The sequence below is a fragment of the Diabrotica virgifera genome, chromosome 5, assembly GCF_917563875.1.
Source record: "Diabrotica virgifera virgifera chromosome 5, PGI_DIABVI_V3a".
Classification (NCBI taxonomy): domain Eukaryota; kingdom Metazoa; phylum Arthropoda; class Insecta; order Coleoptera; family Chrysomelidae; genus Diabrotica; species Diabrotica virgifera.
Window position 1 is genome coordinate 142,907,244 of NC_065447.1, and position 23,368 is coordinate 142,930,611.

The 23,368-nt window shown below is 33.9% G+C and overlaps 1 long non-coding RNA gene across 1 annotated transcript; it reads left to right on the forward strand.

Moving 5' to 3' along the window:
• Positions 1-19,017: 19,017 nt before the first annotated feature.
• Positions 19,018-22,172, forward strand: LOC126885170 (uncharacterized). Its single transcript, XR_007698320.1, has 2 exons — positions 19,018-21,830; positions 22,050-22,172. It is a non-coding gene; the product is annotated as an uncharacterized LOC126885170 (long non-coding RNA).
• Positions 22,173-23,368: the final 1,196 nt, after the last annotated feature.

Consider the following 23,368-nt stretch of genomic DNA (forward strand, 5'->3'; position numbering starts at 1 on the left):
ATTCAAAAAATCACTATATATATATATATATATATATATATATATATATATATATATATATATATATATATATATATATATATATATATATATATATATATATCTATCAAGCAGTGATTCTTGAGGATGCAGTCTATTTTGGCCCACAAGACAAAGAAAACTCTTTGACTTAATGTCAAGCTTTCGAATTTATTTTAATTCTTTTTCAAGACATCTGTTGACAAAAATATACAAATATAAAAATTATGTAGGTACTTACAATTTTCTTAATTACTTACTAGTCATGAGATTACATTGAAAAAATTTGAAACTTTACCAAAAGGACAATTATGCACATAGGTATGAAAAATTATTTTTAAAAACTTCAGTTATGTTGTCATGTTTGAAATATGTCATGAAATATGTAAAGTGTATACACTTTATATAGGAGGAAAGTAAAACTAGTAACAACATATTTTTTATTTTTTATTAGATTTTATTAGATTGATCTATGAAAAAAAAATTAATAACATCAAACCCAATTAGTCCAGTCATTTTTTAAAGCATGTATATAAATTTTAATATTGGATTATATGATAGAAAATCAGATTATGATGTACTAATTTTTTTTGTTGATATGCTAATATGTAACAATAAATGTTACTTAATTTGTCTATATCTGATTTTCTATTTATACATTTTTTATTTTTCTGTATATGTGTCATTTCTATAAATAACCTTTTCTGTTCATTTTTTACCCTCTGTAGGATTGACGCTTGTGAAAAATTAAATGTATGATTTAAATTAATCGAGTGGTCGGCTAATGCACAAGCTTGTGATTTATTTGTGTTAATATCACTTCTGTGAGATATTATTCTACTGTGCAATGTACGAGAAGTTTCTCCTATATAAACTTTATCACAGTCTGAGCAAGGAATTTTATAAACAACTTTTGAACTTTCTTTGGTCGTTAGAGGATCCTTAGTTTTAGTGTATAAATTTGCTATAGTTTTAACATTTCTAGTAGCAATTTGTATGTTTTCTAATCCTTTAAATAATTTTAGAAGTTTTGGTGTTAAGAATGGAATATAAGGTAAAGATCCAAATGTTTGTGATGTTGCTGGTACTAAGGTGTCAATTTTGTAAAGTTTCAAATTTTTTCAATGTAATCTCATGACTAGTAAGTAATTAAGAAAATTGTAAGTACCTACATAATTTTTATATTTGTATATTTTTGTCAACAGATGTCTTGAAAAAGAATTAAAATAAATTCGAAAGCTTGACAGTAAGTCAAAGAGTTTTCTTTGTCTTGTGGGCCAAAATAGACTGCATCCTCAAGAATCACTGCTTGATATTTGAATATACAGTCAAGAATACCATAATCTTATATATATATATATATATATATATATATATATATATATATATATATATATATATATATATATATATATATATATATGAAAATATAACAGGAAGACACAGTAAACACGATATATCAAATGATAACGGTTATAGGTCTGGATCCCGCGTATGAAAAAAAAGTTGATTAATAGCAAGCTGAAAATTTGTTAATAGCTTAAGGGTGTCTAGTCGGATAAACTTTGATAAATGGGAACACTGGAACAGGGGCAGTTTTAATTGTGGAACAGGTTAAAAATTAGGAACGGTCAGACCACGAAAACGGCACATTTATTTTGTCCGACAGAACAGACTTAAACTCTCCAAACAGAGATTAAACTCTCATGAAAAAATCAGACTGCTATTTATTACATGTCATAATTCCTGTCATTTGACATATTCTACATGTTCCACTCATTAAAACGCTCATTTGGTGATAAATAGCAGTCTGATTTTTGCATGAGAGTTTAATTTCTGTTCGGAGAGTTTAAGTCTGTTCTGTCGTACAAAATACATCTGCCGTTTTCGTGATCTGACCGTTCCAAATTTTTAACCTGTTCCACAATTAAAACTTCCCCTGTTCCAGTGTTCCCATATATCAAAGTTTGTCCGACTAGACACCCTTAAGCTATTAACAAATTTTCAGCTTGCTATTAATCAACTTTTTTTTCATACGCGAGATCCAGACCTATTAAGGAATTATAGGAATTATATAAAATATTTTTTGACAATTGCACTTTACTCTACTTTTCAATCAAAAATTTTACTTTAAAACCATTTTTTTTTTTCAAAAATGAGCACCAATGAAACTTATAAATCATAAAAACAATACGTAAGTAAAGTAACTTGTGAAGCGGTAACGATTAATTTTATTTAAGATGCTACTTAGGGGTAATTTTCATGATTCTTTTTACCAAAAAATAAAAGGGACCAACAATTTTTTTAAAATAACTCACTTTTAATGGTAGATGTTTAAAAAAAATTACTTTTTTTTTAAAGTAGTAATGAGTTTTCCCCAAAAAGTGCTCCGTTTTTAGGTTATTTCACGTTGAAATATTCAATATGAAATTTGACGAATAAGAACCTACATACTTTTAATTACCTAAAATTCTGCTTCTACTGGGTCTACAGACTTCATGCATACACCATTCTTATATAAACTAATACTAATATATATAAACGCTGCATCTGTTATTCAAATCTATTATCATTCACTCCCCTACATACCATTATTAACACCTAAGTTAATAAAAATTTTAAAGGTTATTGACAATATAAAAATAACAACAAAAAACATCAAAACCATTACATCTCTGTATTCTAAGACAAAGTATCCTATAGAAAAACTAGAGAAAACTAATGTAGTATACGGCATTAGTTGCACTCAGTGTGAGGCTGTATATATTGGTGAGACTGGCAGGAATTTATCTAGTCGCGTAATTTCCCACAAAAGTGATTGCCGAATCAAAAAACCGTCTTGTGCTTTGGCAGAGCATGTGATTGACAAAGATCATATCATGGATTTTGACAACATAAAAATTTTGTGCAATGAAGGTAATAAATTCAAAAGGACTTTTTTGGAAATGGTATCTATTAGTAGAAGTGATCATAGTTTAAATAAAAGATCAGAAATTCAAAATTTAAGCAAAATTTATAATTACATCATTTCCTTATAATTTTAAATAATATTCAGAGCACCATAAATATTTCACTTTTTTCACATCCTTATTACATTTCTCTTGTACTTCTGTAAACTACTAAAATATTTTTTTCTCTACTTATTTATTTCTTCTTTCTTTTTTTTTAACAAATCATCACGTTATAATATATTTAAATAAATTACTTTTAGCTACTTGTCGATGTAGGCTGATTTTTTCACTGACATTGACTTTTTGTATTAAAATTTTTTTCCAATTTACCGATCATTCAAATTCAAAATTCATTTCAAAAATTTAAATCTTTTGGCCATTAATTTATATTATGCAGTCTGGGAAGAATTCATTTTATGGATATTAATAGTTTTCCTCTTATTCATATGTATTAATGTTAGCAAGTTTTAATAACCAATCTAGATTTATCTGGTGAGTTATATTTTTACATGATCTTTGTTTCCACTTTATCAGTTACTTTTTAGCTCTTGAAAATGAATGTAAACACATTCGAAAGCTCGAGTAATAAAAAATAGTATTCTAACAGCCCCTTTTTATTGACTCCAACCCACCGAAACTCAAAAGTGTTTTATATATATATATATATATATATATATATATATATATATATATATATATATATATATATATATATATATATCTATCAAGCAGTGATTCTTGAGGATGCAGTCTATTTTGGCCCACAAGACAAAGAAAACTCTTTGACTTAATGTCAAGCTTTCGAATTTATTTTAATTCTTTTTCAAGACATCTGTTGACAAAAATATACAAATATAAAAATTATGTAGGTACTTACAATTTTCTTAATTACTTACTAGTCATGAGATTACATTGAAAAAATTTGAAACTTTACCAAAAGGACAATTATGCACATAGGTATGAAAAATTATTTTTAAAAACTTCAGTTATGTTGTCATGTTTGAAATATGTCATGAAATATGTAAAGTGTATACACTTTATATAGGAGGAAAGTAAAACTAGTAACAACATATTTTTTATTTTTTATTAGATTTTATTAGATTGATCTATGAAAAAAAAATTAATAACATCAAACCCAATTAGTCCAGTCATTTTTTAAAGCATGTATATAAATTTTAATGTTGGATTATATGATAGAAAATCAGATTATGATGTACTAATTTTTTTTGTTGATATGCTAATATGTAACAATAAATGTTACTTAATTTGTCTATATCTGATTTTCTATTTATACATTTTTTATTTTTCTGTATATGTGTCATTTCTATAAATAACCTTTTCTGTTCATTTTTTACCCTCTGTAGGATTGACGCTTGTGAAAAATTAAATGTATGATTTAAATTAATCGAGTGGTCGGCTAATGCACAAGCTTGTGATTTATTTGTGTTAATATCACTTCTGTGAGATATTATTCTACTGTGCAATGTACGAGAAGTTTCTCCTATATAAACTTTATCACAGTCTGAGCAAGGAATTTTATAAACAACTTTTGAACTTTCTTTGGTCGTTAGAGGATCCTTAGTTTTAGTGTATAAATTTGCTATAGTTTTAACATTTCTAGTAGCAATTTGTATGTTTTCTAATCCTTTAAATAATTTTAGAAGTTTTGGTGTTAAGAATGGAATATAAGGTAAAGATCCAAATGTTTGTGATGTTGCTGGTACTAAGGTGTCAATTTTGTAAAGTTTCAAATTTTTTCAATGTAATCTCATGACTAGTAAGTAATTAAGAAAATTGTAAGTACCTACATAATTTTTATATTTGTATATTTTTGTCAACAGATGTCTTGAAAAAGAATTAAAATAAATTCGAAAGCTTGACAGTAAGTCAAAGAGTTTTCTTTGTCTTGTGGGCCAAAATAGACTGCATCCTCAAGAATCACTGCTTGATATTTGAATATACAGTCAAGAATACCATAATCTTATATATATATATATATATATATATATATATATATATATATATATATATATATATATATATATATATATATATATATATATATATATATATATATATATATATATATATATATATATGAAAATATAACAGGAAGACACAGTAAACACGATATATCAAATGATAACGGTTATAGGTCTGGATCCCGCGTATGAAAAAAAAGTTGATTAATAGCAAGCTGAAAATTTGTTAATAGCTTAAGGGTGTCTAGTCGGATAAACTTTGATAAATGGGAACACTGGAACAGGGGCAGTTTTAATTGTGGAACAGGTTAAAAATTTGGAACGGTCAGACCACGAAAACGGCACATTTATTTTGTCCGACAGAACAGACTTAAACTCTCCAAACAGAGATTAAACTCTCATGAAAAAATCAGACTGCTATTTATTACATGTCATAATTCCTGTCATTTGACATATTCTACATGTTCCACTCATTAAAACGCTCATTTGGTGATAAATAGCAGTCTGATTTTTGCATGAGAGTTTAATTTCTGTTCGGAGAGTTTAAGTCTGTTCTGTCGTACAAAATACATCTGCCGTTTTCGTGATCTGACCGTTCCAAATTTTTAACCTGTTCCACAATTAAAACTTCCCCTGTTCCAGTGTTCCCATATATCAAAGTTTGTCCGACTAGACACCCTTAAGCTATTAACAAATTTTCAGCTTGCTATTAATCAACTTTTTTTTCATACGCGAGATCCAGACCTATTAAGGAATTATAGGTTTTGCATCGGAAAGAGTAATGGTAATAAAAAGCACACAACAACAACAAGCACACAGAAAAGATATTTATTTATTAATAACAGATACAAACAGGTTTCCCTACTTACATGTATCCGTATCTACAATGACAACAGTTTAGTACAACATGCACATAATGTAATAATTCGAGGTAATAGAGATATATAAAGGTACGTGGATTTCTCCGGATAAAAAGACAATAAATCAAATAGACCACATATTAATAGAGAAGAAGCACGCCCAAAGTATAATAAATAAAAAGCATGAGATGAGCGGAATGTGACTCGGATCACTTCTTGGTAAGATTAGGTTATAAAATGAATGCTAATATAAAGAAAGACCATCAAACGGATAAAAAAATAAAAAACAATTCAACACAGCGTTCTAAAAGATAATAGACACAGAAAAAGTACGAAGAACGAATAACCAACAGACTAAACGAAGAACCAAAAAAATTACACCCGAAAGAAAAGTGGGAAAGCATAAAAGAAGTAGTTTTAAACGCCAGCAAAGAAACATTAATTAAAGATAATAGAAAACAAAAAGCAAAAGAATGGTATGACGAGGAATGTCAAAAAATAGCAGAAGAAATTAGAAAAGTAAGAATAAAAAACCTAACAAATAATAGTGATATTAGCACACAACAATATAGAGCATTGAGGAGAATGATGAAGAGAACATACAGAAATAAAAAAAAAATACAACGAAGAAAAACTTAAAGTGATAGAGGAGAAATTCCAAAAACAGGAAATAAGATCCTTTTACCAGGAAACAAGAAAACTGGAAAGAGGATACCAGAAACAAAACCCATATATGAAAAATGAGGAAGGAATATTAATAAATGAACCAGGGGAAATAATGAAAAATTGGCAAACTTACTTTACACAACTTCTAAACAAAAACGAAGAAGAAAGGGAAACAATCCAGGAAATCGAAGATGACCATATAGTAATAGAAGCACACTACGAAGGAAGAAAGAGAAAATGAAATAAAAATACTAAAAAACAATAAAAGCCAAGGAATAACAGAAATATCGGCCGAAAAGATAAAGGCAAGAGGAAAAAGACTACACAAAGAAATACATAACCTGATAAAAAGCAGATGGGAAACAGAAAGAACGCCAGGTGAGTGGGCCATAGCAAGGATATGCTCCATACATAAAAAAGGTGACAAAATGAGATGTGAAAATTATAGAGGTATCGCGTTGCTAGAAGTCGTTTACAAAATCTTAACAAACATCATAAAAAAAAGCTAAATAAATACACGGAAAAGATATTGGACGAATATCAGGCAGGATTCAGAGGCAATATGTTGACGACAGACCAAATATTCGCGTTAAAAGAAATTCAGACTACGTGCTACGAACATAAAATATTGTAACGAAAGAGAAATCTTGGCCGACCGCCGTATAACAGTAAACACCTCGAGAATGACGTAATCGAATGATCTAGGCCTCAGCGGAGAGGAGGAGAGACTTCTCGAACGTACGTCCCGTAGGCGGAACAAGCTGATAGCTAGAGATGGGCGTCGATTGTTCCAGAATAACAACTGGGTATAAATACGGACATATTTGTAAATAGAGTTTAGTCTTAGCTAAAGTTTGTAAAGTAAACTTGTATAAATAAATAATAAAGTCGTAAATAAATACCCGAACGCTCGTTTTTGTTACAGTGGTGTCGGTGTTCGGTAAACTTAGTGCGATATAAATAAGTGAATTACAGAGAGACTTTAAAAGACTTTTGAACTTTATTCGTCGGGAATAACCGGAGTGCGTTAATTGTTCGGTATTCGGAAAGACTTTAAAAGACTTTTGGACTTTATTCGTCGGGAATAGTTAAAGTGCGTTGATTGTTCGGTATTCGGAAAGACTTTTAAAAGACATTTTGGAAAGTACGTGTGTGCCGACCAAAGATGTTGCTACAAGAACTTACAGTAAAACAGCTCCGTGAACAGCTAGAGGAACGGGATGTGGACAGCAGTGGGCTCAAGATAGTCCTACAAGCACGACTCGAGGAAGTCCTAACGAAGAACGGAGATGATCCAGAGACGTTCCACTTCCAGTCAGCAGAACAAGCAATCTTATCGAAATTAAAAACTGTTTCTGAAACGATCGATGATACTTCTAAGATAAATAATGAGAAATTCGAAACCATTTCTCAAAAGATCGATGAATCTAGTAGAAAAAGCGACGAGAAATTCGAAAGCTTTGCTAAAAAATTTGACGAGACTTCTCAAGTGATTAAAGAGGTCTGTAGACAGAACAACGAAAAACTTGAAGAAGTTTGTAGACAGAACGATGAGAAATTTGAAGAAGTTTCTAGAACATTCGATAAGATGCAGAAAAGTGTAGAGACCGTAGAAGAAAAGATCAAACAACTAGAGAGCATGATAACTGATACAAAAGTACAACCGTCAGTTAATGCACTAGCTTTAGATCCTGTAGTGAAAGATGAACTACCGAGGGACGAAACGTCGCATAATATGAGATTCAAATTACCACCATTTGATGGAAAGTCCTCTTGGTCCATATACCTTAGACAATTCGAAGCTATCGCGACCGCAAATCATTGGACCGAACAAGAAAAGGCTGTTTCCTTGACTGCTGCTTTGCGAGGTGATGCTGCAGATATATTAAGATCAATTCCTAAGGGTCAAGAAAAATGTTACCAGACCTTGTTCACTCGTCTAGAAAAACGCTATGGAGATGCCCATCTACAACAAGTATACAAAGCACAACTGCGAAGTAAAAGTCAACAAGCAAATGAGAATCTGCAAGAATTTGAAGCAGATGTGGCTCGTGTGGTGCGGTTGGCTTATCCGGAGGTGCCAGACAGCGTTTTAGAAGAAATTGCGGTAGATACCTTTGTCAATGGGCTGAAAGATAGTGAACTACAGAAAGCTTTACGACTAGCAAGGCCGAAACTTTTAGATGAAGCACTTTGAACCATTGCATTGATGAACCACTTTATATGAACCATTGCATTGGAACACGAAACGGCTAGTCAAACTTCACGAAGCCTAGAGTAAGAACCATTGAAGAAAGTGACGAACACAACGATGAACGTCTGGTGGAAATGATAAGGAGAGTATTTCGTAAAGAGATGACAAAGAGACGCGAGCCTAGATGTTGGAATTGCGGCGACGTAGGCCACATTCGTCGCAATTGTAAGAAGATCGTCCAGCAGTCGGAAAACTAGAGCGGGTCGACACCAAGGGGCAACTGCCGACCTCGAGATTTAGAGCCCCCATAGTAACTGTCAACCTTACGTCCTCCGGTGGAATCCACAACTTATACATCGAAGGTCGTATCAATAATGGATGTAGATCGTTTTTGGTGGATACAGGTGCAACGAGAACTATCGCACGTCTAGACGTAGTACGAGGCCATCATAAGTTATCACCTGCAACAGTAAAGCTTAGAACAGCGACTGGTGAGCTAATTAATACATATGGCGAGGCTAATATGTCAATATCCATTGGTCAGACCACAGTTGAACATCAAGTATTAATTGCCGAGATCTCCGACGAGTTCATATTGGGGATGGACGTACTAAGAAAAGTGGGGGCAATATTGGATGTTCAAAATGGAGTTCTCAAGATCAATGGTGAAGGGTTGCCCTTTCACGACGACAAAGAAGATGTCATCCGCTTACTTACTACATGCGACGTAACCATACCCGGTAATAGTGAGAAAGTTCTGATGACCATGCTTGATGGACACTGCCGAGAGGGAAGTTTAAGGATGGTCGAAGATGTGGATAATGTCGAGTTCCTAACGGCGAAAACTTAGGTAAAAGTTCGAGATGTCATTCCTGTAAGAGTTATGAATTTAAAGGAAACTGCTATCAAGTTAAGTAGAGGAGCTTTGATCGCACAGTGTGTTCCCGTGGCTTCCATTTGCTCTATGAATACCAATGAGAAATCATCAAAATCAAAGTATCGAAAAGACCTTGTCGAGATGATCATTGAAAGATGCGAAGATCTTGACCATGAACGAACGGAAAAAGTGAGGTCTATGCTGATAGAGTACCAAGATGTTTTTGCTATTGATAAGAAGGATAAGGGCAAAACAAGCATAGTAACGCATAAAATAAATACCGGAGACGCTCAGCCAATCAGACAACGGCCTAGACGACTTCCATTTGCGAAAAGAGATGAGGCCGAAGATATTATCAAGGATATGGACAAACAAGGGGTAATTGAACCATCGAACAGTCCATGGACATCACCAGTAGTTCTGGTAAAGAAGAAAGATGGTTCGACGCGTTTTTGTATCGACTACCGCCAGCTCAATGCGGTAACAAAAAAAGATAGTTATCCTTTACCCAGAATAGACGATACATTGGATACTCTCTCCGGTTCTCGATGGTTTTCCACACTCGATTTAAAAAGTGGATATTGGCAAGTAGACATGGAGCCATCCGATCGGGAGAAAACCGCATTTTCAATAGGATCAGGGCTTTGGCAGTTTACGGCTATGCCGTTTGGTTTATGTAATGCCCCTGCCACATTTGAAAGATTAATGGAGGCAGTTTTAAGAGGCCTAACATGGAAAACATGCCTGGTTTATTTGGATGATGTAATTGCGGTTGGAAGGTCATTTGATGAACACGCCAAGAATTTAATAGAAGTCTTTCAACGATTGAGGGCAGCGAACTTAAAGTTAAGTCCGAAGAAATGTCACATGTTTCGACGAGATGTTAGGTACTTGGGACATATTGTATCGAGTAACGGTGTAACAGCTGATCCCGAAAAGATTGAAGAAATTAAAGATTGGCCAGTACCAAAAGATAAACATGAAATTAGAAGTTTCCTTGGCCTATGTACATATTACCGACGATTTGTCAAAGGATTTGCCAATATCTCCAAGCCCCTAACAAAGTTGACGGAGGAGGGCAAAGAATATATATGGAGTGAAAAGTGCCAAAAAGCTTTCGAACAGCTACAAATGGCTCTGATCAGTGCACCGATATTAAGCTACCCGGGACAGGCAGGAAAATTTGTTTTGGATACCGATGCTAGCAACAGTGCCATAGGAGCTGTTCTCTCCCAAATCCAGGATGGACAGGAAAAAGTCATCGCTTATTTCAGCAAAGTCCTGTCGCAACCAGAAAGAAACTATTGCGTTACCAGAAGAGAGCTGCTGGGTGTAGTGAAGGCTTGCGAACATTTCCATAAATACTTGTGTGGCAGAAAGTTCCTTCTTCAAACAGATCACGCTGCTCTAAAATGGCTCATACAATTCCGTAATCCAGAGGGCCAGATGGCAAGATGGTTAGAACGATTACAAGAATATGACTACGAGATAGAACATAGGGCCGGAAGAGTTCATTCAAATGCTGATGCCCTTTCGAGACGACCATGCAGTGCAAATTGTAATCACTGTGCCAAATTAGAGGAACGATTTTGCCCCGTGAGACGAACCACCGTAGTTAATGAACAATGGCAGCCCCAACAGTTACAACACGCCCAAGAATATGATCCATGTATAAAAAAGTATTGAATTGGATGCGTCGAGGTGAGAGACCTAGTTGGCAAAACATTAGTGCATGTGGTCCGGAAGTCAAGGCCTACTGGAGCCAATGGAATTGCCTGATACTAAAAGATGATCTTCTGTACAGGACCTTTGAGAACGATGATGGTACAGAATCTAAGCTTCAGTTGATTGTACCTAAAAGTAAAGTGTCAGAAGTATTGCGTCAGTTGCATGACGGTACATCAGGTGGACACTTTGGTATTACGAAGACTCTGCAAAAGTTTCGAGAACGGTTCTATTGGGTGAACTGTAAAGATGATGTAAGAAGATGGTGCCGGAAATGTGAACTGTGTGCATCCGGTAATGGTCCAGTTGGTAAAAAGAGAGCACCCATGAGACAGTATAATGTTGGCAGTCCTATGGAAAGAGTAGCAATCAACATTGTAGGTCCATTTCCAGAAACTGATGCTGGAAATAAATACATCCTGGTAGCCATGGATTATTTTACGAAATGGACCGAGGCCTATGCATTACCAAATCAAGAAGCTGCTACCGTTGCAGAGGTACTTGTTAAAGAATTCTTCAGCCGATTTGGTGTTCCCTTGGAGATCCACTCCGACCAAGGGCGAAACTTTGAGTCAGCTCTTTTCCAAAACGTTTGTAAATTGATTGGTGTCAATAAGACCAGAACAACACCCCTGCATCCTCAGTCAGATGGGATGGTCGAGAGGATGAACCGAACGATGGGTAAACACTTGTCCAAAGCTGTATCTGAAAATCAGCGAGATTGGGACCAACACATTCATTTATTCCTGATGGCCTACCGCTCGGCCGTAAATGAAACTACAGGTCAAACACCAACCTGCCTGATGTTGGGTCGTGAAGTTCGTTTGCCCTGCGACCTAGAGTTTGGCTGCAGACCTTCCGAGAAACATGTTGCAGGCGAAGAATACGTCGACCGCCTGAAGTTACGAATGAACAACATTCATGAATTTGCCCGACAACACATCCAGATAGCCAGTGACAGAATGAAAGATCAATATGATTCTCGATTCAAGAATGAAAGCTTCGAAGTAGGTGATCTTGTCTGGCTTTATAATCCACAACGTCGTCGCGGCTTGTGTCCTAAACTGCAAATACAATGGGAAGGTCCGTATGAAGTTAAGAAGAAAATAAATGACGTAATATACAGAATTAAGAAGTTGCCAAACGGTAAACCAAAAGTTATTCACATAAATCATCTTGCACCATATGCTGGCTCAAATGAAACAGAAGAAGCCCGAGTCCTCCAACAGGAGATGAAAAACGCTAGATTGCTAGATTCGGCGTGACCACAGAAGTTCAGCAAGATCTGTTTGGTGTTCCAGAAAACGTCTCTCTAGCCCACTGTGTTGCCCAAGACCTCGAGATGACTAAAGGAATCTCGTCCGTATTCAATAGAAAGTTCGGCCGCCTGGACGAGTTAAGACATCAGCACCCTAAAATTGGAAGATTACTGCGATTGGAAGATGGTCTTCGATCTTTGCTGTATATGGTAACCAGGAAATCTTATACGGACACGCCAAGCTATGAGAACATATGGCGTGCTCCAACTAATTTGAAGAAAATTGTGTGTAATTATGACATCAAAGATTTGGCTTTACCAAAAATAGGCCATGCAGTAGAAAATCTGGATTGGAAGATTGTGAGAAGCATGCTTGAAGTGATCTTCAGAGAAACTGGCGTACGAATTACTGTGTGTTGCATGAACCCGAAGATGTCATACCCTTCAAAGACAGTAGACTGCTACTTCTTTTCTAGGGGTGTATGCAGAGCTGGAGAATCCTGTAGATTCCGCCATCCTGGGCCTTCATCTAGAGTTGCTGATCGGGACGCTCAGATCTTAAGAGGGGAGCAGTGTAACGAAAGAGAATTCTTGGCCGACCGCCGTATAACAGTAAACACCTCGAGAATGACGTAATAGAATGATCTAGGCCTCGGCGGAGTGGAGGAGAGACTTCTCGAACGTACGTCCCGTAGGCGGAACAAGCTGATAGCTAGAGATGGGCGTCGATTGTTCCAGAATAACAACTGGGTATAAATACGGGCATATTTGTAAATAGAGTTTAGTCTTAAGCTAAAGTTTGTAAAGTAAACTTGTATAAATAAATAATAAAGTCGTAAATAAATACCCGAACGCTCGTTTTTGTTACAATAATATGTCCTGTTCGTCGACTTTAAGCAGGCCTACGATACGGTAAAGCGGCAATAGATGTATGAACTAATGACAGAGATGGGCCTACCAAGTAAAATGGCCAGGCTGTTAAAAATGACTGGATAACACCACAAACGAAATAGCGTGGAAGGGACATAAATCAAATAATTTTGAAACAAAGGAAAGACCCACTATCAACGACTCTTTTTAATGTAATACTGGAAGGAATAATTAGAAAAAGTAAAGTAAACACACAGGAAACGATTTTTAAAAATGGCCATCAATGTATAGCATTCGCAGACGATCTAACACTATTAACGACAAATAAGACAGAGCTAAAATAATTAATGAGCATCATAATAAAAGAAGCAAAAAGGATTGGTCTCCTCGTAAATAAGGAAAAGACAAAATACATGATGGGAGAAACAGATAAGGAAAAAGAAGACAATTTGACATTGGAGATAGAAGGAGAAAATTCATGCACGTTAAAAGAGTTTCAGAATTTACTTACCTCGGTATAAAAGTAAATGAAAAGGGACATGGGGAAGGGAAGATAAAAGCAAGAATAGCAAAAGGAAACAAAAAGTATGGGGCAATGCGATCATTAATGAAATCTAAATATGTCTAAAGGAAAACAAAAATAAGAATCTACAAAACAGGTATCAGACCTATACTATACAGCTACATATGCATGTGAAACATGGGTGCTTAAAAAATCAGAACTAGACCTTTTAGAAAGATGGGAGAGGAAAATACAAAGAGCAATATATGGAGGCGTGAAAATAAATGGTCAATGGAGAAGAAGAAATAATAAGGAACTTGAAGAACTATTTAACGAACCAAAAATAACGACGGCAATCTAAGCTAAGCACAGAGAATCCGATATTTAGGACACATTGAAAGAATGGGAAGGGAAAGAATGATAAAAATGGTAGGTACTATCACGTAAACCAATACAAAAAAGAAGAATAGGTAGACCAAGAAGGAGATGGAAAGACAGCGTATATGAAGACTAACAAAAAAGTAATATTAGAACTGGAAAGAAAAAGCTTTGGACAGAAAACAATGGAAGGAAGTGGTTAAGACATGCATGGAAAGACTATAAGGAATATTAAGAGTTTTATATGAATGAATGTGATATTGTATATAGTAGTATAGGATATAGTGTCATACATATTATGATATGTAATAGTAATTATTGTAAGAAAAAATTAAATCTTTCAGCCTTAGGTCTTCAAGGCCTGTTGAGCTTAATAAATAATAAATAAATAAATATTTTTTCACCCCCGAGAAGGGGGTATTTCCCAGTTTTTGTAAAATGGAGGGAATGTAGAAGTGTAAACTTTTTCTTATATAATAATAGATACTTTGAACTACGTATCCGCAAATTTTCATTATTTCTTTTTTTTTGAGGTTTTCGTAAAGATTTGTGTTCTTTGATCGGGCTACTAGCGGCAACGTGTCCATAACATAACATAATCGATGATCCTCTTATACCGTAAGCCGTAAGGGAGATGCCACATTATGCGTTTTGACCGGATGCGTTTCCACCGCATCCAGTCGAAACGCATAGTGTGACAGGTCGGTCCGGTTGCGTTGGAAACGGATGCGTTTTGAGACATCGGTACGCGCTTACAACTGCACGAGACTAAACGCATAGTGTGACAGGTCGGTCCGGTAGCGTTGGAAACGGATGCGTCTCCACCGCATCCGATCAAAACGCATAATGTGGCATCGCCCTAAGGTGTCTTCTTTACTCGTTATTCTCTGCGAACTTACGCCACTTTTTTCGGTCCCTAGCTAATTCTTTGGCTTCGTGCCGCGATTTTCCTCTATTCTGCAATATTTCCATCACACTTGAATTCCACGTTTTCCTTGGTCGGCTTCTCCTGTTTTTCCCTATCGGCCTCGCTTCCCATGTCATTTTAACCTGTCTGCCGTCGTTCATTCTAAATAAGTGCCCAGTCCATTTTAATTTCTTTTCATGGATTTTTTCCTTTAATGATTTTACTTTTAATTCTGTTCTAATATCTTCGCTACGTCTTTTATCGGTTTCGCAACGTTTCCAAATAAGATTTATTTCTTTTTCTTAACGTGTCCTATCAACTCCCCTTGACGTTGGCGATTAACATGGTGAAACTGTCTCTGTCTCTAGCTATTCTAAATAGGTGTTCTGCTTTCTTTATTCCTGTCCACTCCCGGATATTCTTCAACCAAGAGGCCTACTTTCTACCAATTCCTCTGCGTCCTTCGATTTTACCCATCATAATAAGTTGAAGAATATTATACCGGTCTCCCCTTACTACGTGTCCAAAATAGGTCATCTTTCTATATTTGATGTTATCAAGCAGCTCGCGGGTAGCATTTGCTCTCTTAAGGACTGCCACATTGGTCAGCATAGCCGTCCATGGTATTTTCAGTATACGTCTGTGCAGCCACATTTCAAAGGCCTCCAAACGGTTAATGGTGGATATTTTTAATGTCCATGCTTCGACGCCATACAAGAGGACTGACCAAATGTAGCATTTAATCATGCGCTTTCGAAGTTGAAGTTGCAAGTTATCATTACAGAAGAATGACCTCATTTCTAAAAATGTCGTGCGGACTATCTCGATTCTATATTTTATCTCTTTATCTGGATCTAGTTGTTCAGTAATATGGCAACCAAGATATTAAAACTGGGTACTCTTTAAATTATATGACCATCAACATATAACCGTGAATCGTGATGGGCCAAATGGCTAAATACCATGTATTTTGTTTTTGAACAGTTTATATTTAGGCCAAACTCTCTTCCCACTGTGTCAATGGCATTTAAAGGTGTTGTAATCCATTCATATCATAACTTAAAACAACTGTATCGTCAGCATATCTGATTGTATTTATCAGAATTCCATTAATTTTCACACCCCATTCCAAATTATGCAGCGCTTCCTTAAATATTATATCTGAATATAAATTGAATAACAGTGGGGACAGTATACAACCCTGTCTGACACCTCTTTGTATTTTGCATATTTCTGTTGATTTTCCATTTATGCAAGCTGTCGCTGTTTGACGCCAGTATACGGTGCCACCAGAATACGGTATTAAGATTTATTTAGAGGTACAAAAAATATGGTAGTGGTCAAAGTTTAGTTAAAAATTTCTAAATTTCAGTTATAAGTAGAGTACAGTGCAACTGTAAAAAATAATTTTTTTGACATTCAATTTAAACTAACGGAATTGTAACGGATACTATTACTTAAATTTAAACTACCAATATTGACTTCCCACAAGGGGTAGTTGAGGAGTGAAAAATTATTAGGATGGTAATAAATTAGTAAAAGCCTAGAAGATCACTGTGGATTTCAAAAACATTTCTTTTAATTTTGCTAACTTAAATATTCAGTTAGCGGAATCGCTCCCATTAAGGGCAGTTTAGGGTTGAAAAATTATTAGGGTAATAACAAATTCGTGAATACCTAGTAGAAAACTGCTATTTTAAGAATAACTTTTTTTGAATTCTCTTTGCTTGAAATCTTAAGCTTGCGGAATCGCTCCCCTTCAGGGAGGTTTAGAGGTGAAAATGATTAGGGTGGTCATAAATTTGTAAAAATCTAGCAGAACACTGTGGTATTAAAAACATTTTTTTAATCCTGCTAGCTTGGATATTAAAACATCGGAACCACCCTGTAAGGGTGGTTGAAGATGGAAAAATTATTAAGGTGGTAATAAATTAGTAAAAAATTGGTGAGCAAATATGGCGTAGGTTAAATTGGATTCCGCTCATGTGGCCCCGCTAGCTTAACAGTCCTGAGGTTCAATTAAGAGCACCATCAAACAGTGTACATTTTTCAGGTTATTATATCTGTTGGAATTTAAACTCCAAAGAGTTTTATGTTACTACTACTCACAAAAAATAAGTAAGAAGACCATGTGCGCCGTAACAAAACTCAGTAAACAACGGAAACCCCATTTTTCGCGTTATTTTGTGTTGTTAGGTCATGAAAAAATATTATAAGGCGAAACGGTCTGATATTAATGATAATGTTTCGACTTATTCTATATTTTGGAAAAGGAAATAATTTATTTATAAAGAAGTTCCCCACGACGCAGACGCAAAAAAATTGTTAATATATTTAAATTATTAAAGAGTTCTGCATATCGCAGAAAACTATTGTTGATTTAAGTGATTTATTGATAAAAATAAAAAATAGTTGTCAAGGAAAGGCCTAACGTTGGCGAGAGATTTTTTGTCGGAAAGCCAACATAACGACATTAAAAGTCAAAATGGGATAAAAATAACAAGTTTACTGATGAACGTGGATATAATAATAATAAGAGGCAGTTGTAGATAAGTGGTATTGGCAGAGAATTGATAATAAATGAGAATAAGGATTTTGCAAAGGAACGAAGCAAATTTTTTGCAATAGAATTTTCAGTTTATTATATTAGTAATGGTAACAAAGTAACGAGAACTATAAACATAGTACAATGTCAAATATTTAAGCAAATTTAGTGTCAATACCATAGCCAACTAGATAGAATAATGTATGTTTTTATTAATATTGAACGCACCGACAGTCTTAACTACGTAGGTATTTTGTTATTTGAACCAATATTAATAAATTAAGGATCAGTCCAGATTAATATGGTATCTATTTTCGAAAAATTTATAACTGAACTTTTTCAAGACCAATCTATAAAATTTCACGTAATTTTTTTTGCAAATTAATGTTTGGCTTAAAGAATCACGAATACGAGCGTAACGAATCGTAACTCACAAACTAAAGCAATTAGGTATAGGGAATGCTTAAGAAATAAAAAAGTGCCATAAACTATCACTTCACTAAAGTACTAAAATACAGGGTGTTCCATTCAAAAATATTTTTCTTTTGCTAATATGCAAAAAAGGGATATTGTGTCGATATGTGATTTTGCCCTAGGTATGAGTGCCACCCCTTCGGGGGTGAAAAAATCTACAATCAAAATAAGTACGGAAATGGATAAACTGATTAATTCTAAGCAACTTTTGTTCTATAGAGTTTTACACTAAATCAATACTTTTTGAGTCATTTGCGAGTAAATATGTTCATTTTTCAACAAAAAAACACGTTTTAGACAGTTTTTCGTAAATAACTTCAAAATTAAGTATTTTGTCGAAAAAAATATTTTTAGCAAAAATGTAGCGCATACAAAAGTAAAAAAATGGTGTATGTAGACCCAGTATAAGCAGAGCTGTACTAATGAAAAGTAGATTCGCATTCGACGAATACCGTATCAAATATTTCAACGTAAATAACCAAAAATGAAGCACTTTTCAGTGAAAACGCATCAATCACTATTTTTATTTTTTTTAACAAGTTTCTAGTATCAAAATTAAGTAAGTAAAGCTCAAAATAATGTTGATTCCTTTTTTTTTGGCAAAAAAATCTTGAGAATCACCCCCTAGTTTGTACTTATATACTATGGTCTTATATGATCTGTAGGTTTCACCGGTTCACAGTGCATATATTTCAAACCATTGGGATTTAAAATAAAACAAATTTTTTGAAATTTTGAAAAAATATATTCTTTTTTTAACAAAATTATAACAAAAATTATTAGTGATACCAAAAATCTTAAAGAGTAAAAACATATAAGTTTTGCTTTATTGAATATTTTAGATTTTTGCTTTTTTGGAAGATTAAGAATTTTTCATTTATTAAAAATTAATAAATGAATATAGTTTCTATTCTTGTGGGATCGGTACTCACCGGAGGGACTGCAGACGTTCGGATACAATTAGCGACTCTTTGCAAAACATTGACGTCGACTTTGCTAAGTAACAAGACCTTTAATCAACACACACACTACAAATTACACTAGGTACCTGATTGAAAAAATCCACTATACCATGCCAATGGCTATTAGTTGTCGAGGCAGTAAACTAAATAAAAAAAATTGCAAACACTCATGATTAGTGACTTGTTCAAGCCCTTTCTACTACAGTCCTTTTATAAATAAGCACTTTATACCGATAAAACTTACAGAGCATATAAACAATACATAAGTAAAGTAGCTTGTGAAGCGGTAGGGATTAATTTCATTTGGGATGCTAATTAGGGAGTTATTTTCACCAGTTTTTTTTTACCCAAAAAAGGAATCAACATTATTCTGAGCCTATCTTGCTTACTTTTTATGCTAGAAACTTTTTTTAAAAGACAAGAATATTGCTTGTTTTAAACATGTAAAAAAAGTTATGATGAGTTTTCCATGAAAAGTGTTTCATTTTTTGATTATTTCATATTGAAATATTCGTTTTTGAATTTGACAAATAAGAACCTACTTTTCACTAGCTTCAACTTTGCTTCTACTGGTTCTACAGACTGCACACATACACCATTTTTTCAATTTTTTAAAAGCTATATTTTTGCTAAGAATATTTTTTTCGACAAAATATTTACTTTCTGAGTTATTTGCTAAAAATTTTCTAAAAACGTGTTTTTTTGTTTGTTGAAAAATGAACATATTATTCACTTGCAAATAACTCGAAATGTATTGACTTGATGAAAAAACTCTATTGAATAAAAGTTGCTTAGAATTAGTCAGTTTATCTACTTCCGGACGTATTTTGACGGTATATTTTTCACCCCTGAGAAGGGGTGGACTCAACCTTAGAGCAAAAATACACATTGGCACAATATCACTTTTTTCCTTGACATGTTATATGCGTATGCCAAATTTCATATTAAACTTCTTTCAAATCCAAAGGTTCTTCAAAATCAGGTTTTGCAATATTTTATCGTGAGTGAATAGGCTATAAGGCCCATCGGTGGGTAGAAAGTGAAAAAAAAACTTACTATGTATATCAAAATAATTACCAGTTTCTAAGCAAAATTTGCTTAAAAATTGATTACCAAAAAAAACTTACTATGTATATCAAAATAATTACCAGTTTCTAAGCAAAATTTGCTTAAAAATTGATTACCAAATTGAGAGAATGATTTTTTTTTCTCTGATTCTGGCCTTGGTTTAGAACTAGAACCTTTAGCCACGTAATTGTATAACTTATCACTAAGTCAGGTGTAATGTGTAGTGTGTGTGTGTTGAGTAAGTGTCTTGTTACTTTGCAAAGTCGACATCATTATCTTTGCAAAGAGACGCTAATTGTATCCGAACGTCTGATTAGAACATGGAATGTCTGAGAGAATGATTAGAACATGGAATATAAAAATGAATTTGAAGATAACTGATTAATTTATCTTGAAGTCGGTTGTATTTTCCTGATATTTGACAGAAGACAAAGCAAAAAACTGAGTTTGATTGGAAATCATAAATTAACAATTCTCTTTTTTTTTTATCTCAGTTAGCCCTATTTGATTTATTTAACATTTTACATTTTTTTAATTCAATATTAATTAATGCATTTGAGCGGGATGCGGGCCCCATCAAGTGTCCGGGCCCTATGCGGCTGTCTACTGTCTAGTCCGCCTAATGGATAATCTGGCGCTGCGCCCAACCCAGTCTACCTACTAAAATTAAACATTTCGTTATATTAATAATTTTTAACAATAGTAGACAATATTAAACATTATTTGAACATAAATACAGTTTGTGATGTGAAATCAGTAGGTACAATTGTACAGGGTGTGAATATTCCTACGAAATTAAAAAAAACGTAATTATCTTTTAAACTAAGTATCCGGTATGATATTACAAAACCTTATATTTTAAGAAAGGAGACATCAAGGAAAATCCTAAAATGTAAAAATTTACAGTGTGTTCTATTAAAAAAAACGAAGTTATAAGCAACATAAGTAGTAACTAGATAAGTAGTCATAAGTAGTAAATAGATGAAAATATTTTCATTAAACAGTTCACTCTTCAAAACCCCTTGATTCTAATTTTCATGATCCAGTTACCTTTAATTCTCGAGATATTTCTAAATGGCTCTTTATCTGCTTCACCCTATATACATTGTAATTTTACAGTCTGGTTAAGTTATTGTTTTCAACCACTACGTACTACATGAATTCCATAAAGTTAAAACAATACATATATTTACTAAATACAGTCGAACCCGCTTATTAGAATACCGCTTATAGGAATATCCCGGTTTAAGGAATATAAATTTAAGGTCCCGAAACGTTTTTAATAGCCACCAATGATCGGTTATTAGAATATACTGGTTATAGGAATATGTTTGCTTGGCACGAAGGCTATTCCAATAAGCGGGTTCGGCTATATCGACAAGACCAAAACAAACTTAAAAAACATATATTTTTCAGTTGCAACGAATGTAAGGAACCAATTGGAGGCAACTCACATAGATTGTTATCTACGAATCAAGTAGCAACAGAAATGGATGGAGCAAGATATGGAGCTTGGTCAGAACAAGCAAACATGAATAATTATGTTTTAGATTAAGGTGGTTATAGAAGCATATTATAACAAGAAATGCATAGGTAGGTACAGTAAAATATTAATATCTTGAAGACCATACACAGGAAATATTGGATTAAATTTTATGTAGTAGTTCTAAATTTTTGTTACTTTTTTTGGCTCAGTTATTTGTCCTCCCGCTATATAAGTTCCTAGTCCATATAGTTTCTCATTGTTTGTTTTCTTGTTATCATTTTGTTGAATTTCACAATTATTCTATATGAATTATGCTATTATTTCAGGTATTTGGACACTATAACCATAACATCGAAGAAATATGTTACTGCAATTGTTTTAAATAAAAATATTAATTATTGTTACTTTAGATTTATGTTCTATTCAACAAATAAAGTATTTTAATTGTCTTTTATTGTTTTTTTCAAAAGGGATACGTATATTAAACACACTAAAAATGTTTAAGGATCACAGTTTTTTCTCAAATATACATATATGTACATTAATTGTATTTGAAAAAGGGTCATAATGTTATAAATGAAGGGTGAAGGAAAAAAACAGGGAATGTCACACTTTATAAGAAATTGAGATAGTGACACTATCTAACAGATATTTTATGTATTTACTATTTACAGTAGACTGGTAGGTAATAACTTGGACCGTCCGATAGATATGCCAATTTAAAATAGTAGTGCGAGGGATAAAAACTGGAAATGTCCACGCGTGAAAGGTAAAAACAAGGAAAACAAAAATTAACTACGTTTTTATTTTAAGTTTAATCGTTTAGTTTCCATTGTTTATGTTTGTTAGAAGCTTCTTTTTCTTCTTAGGGTACCTGTCCGTTCCGAACGTTGGCGATCATTCTGGCGATGATGACTTTGTTGGTCGCTATACGGAATAGTTGTGTTGAGGTCTTTCTATACCATGCTCTCAGGTTAGCAAGCCAGGATATTCTTCTTCGTCCTGGGGCCCTTTTTCTTTCAATTTTACCTTGTAAAATGTATTGGAGTAGGTCGTATCGGTCTTGATTTCTCAAGTCCCAAGGACGGCCTTTCACGATATTGACTAAATCTGCGGTTGTGTTCATCCTCGACATCCTCCGTAGCCGTAGTACTTCTTCATTGCTGACTTTGTCTGTGCATGGCACCTTCAGGATCCTTCTGTACAACCATAGCTTCAAAGCCTGAAGTAATAGAAACGGCACGGCAAATAAAGTTAGAGTTAAGCGTAATGGAGTTTCCCAAGAAATTAATGTGTGTTTTAAAGCATTCATGTCAATACATGGTAACTAGGGGCAAGATTGAACACCTATAAAAAAAATTAAAAAGCTACAGGAACTTCTGGACAAGACAAACGTGGTAAGCATAGTTGCCAGCATAGAAAGTTGCATCCAGAATCGCGTGAAGCAATATATAACCACAAAGTCTTTTAAAACTAGATTATCCCATTACAGTTTACACAAATCTAAGAAAAAGTATTTACTAGAGAGTTTGAACATTACAAAGAAAAACATCCAACCATTAAAGTTTCTTACGTTACATATCGGCAAATTTTTAACACGAAATTAATTTGTCCTTTGGTTACCCAAGATCAGACACATATGTTC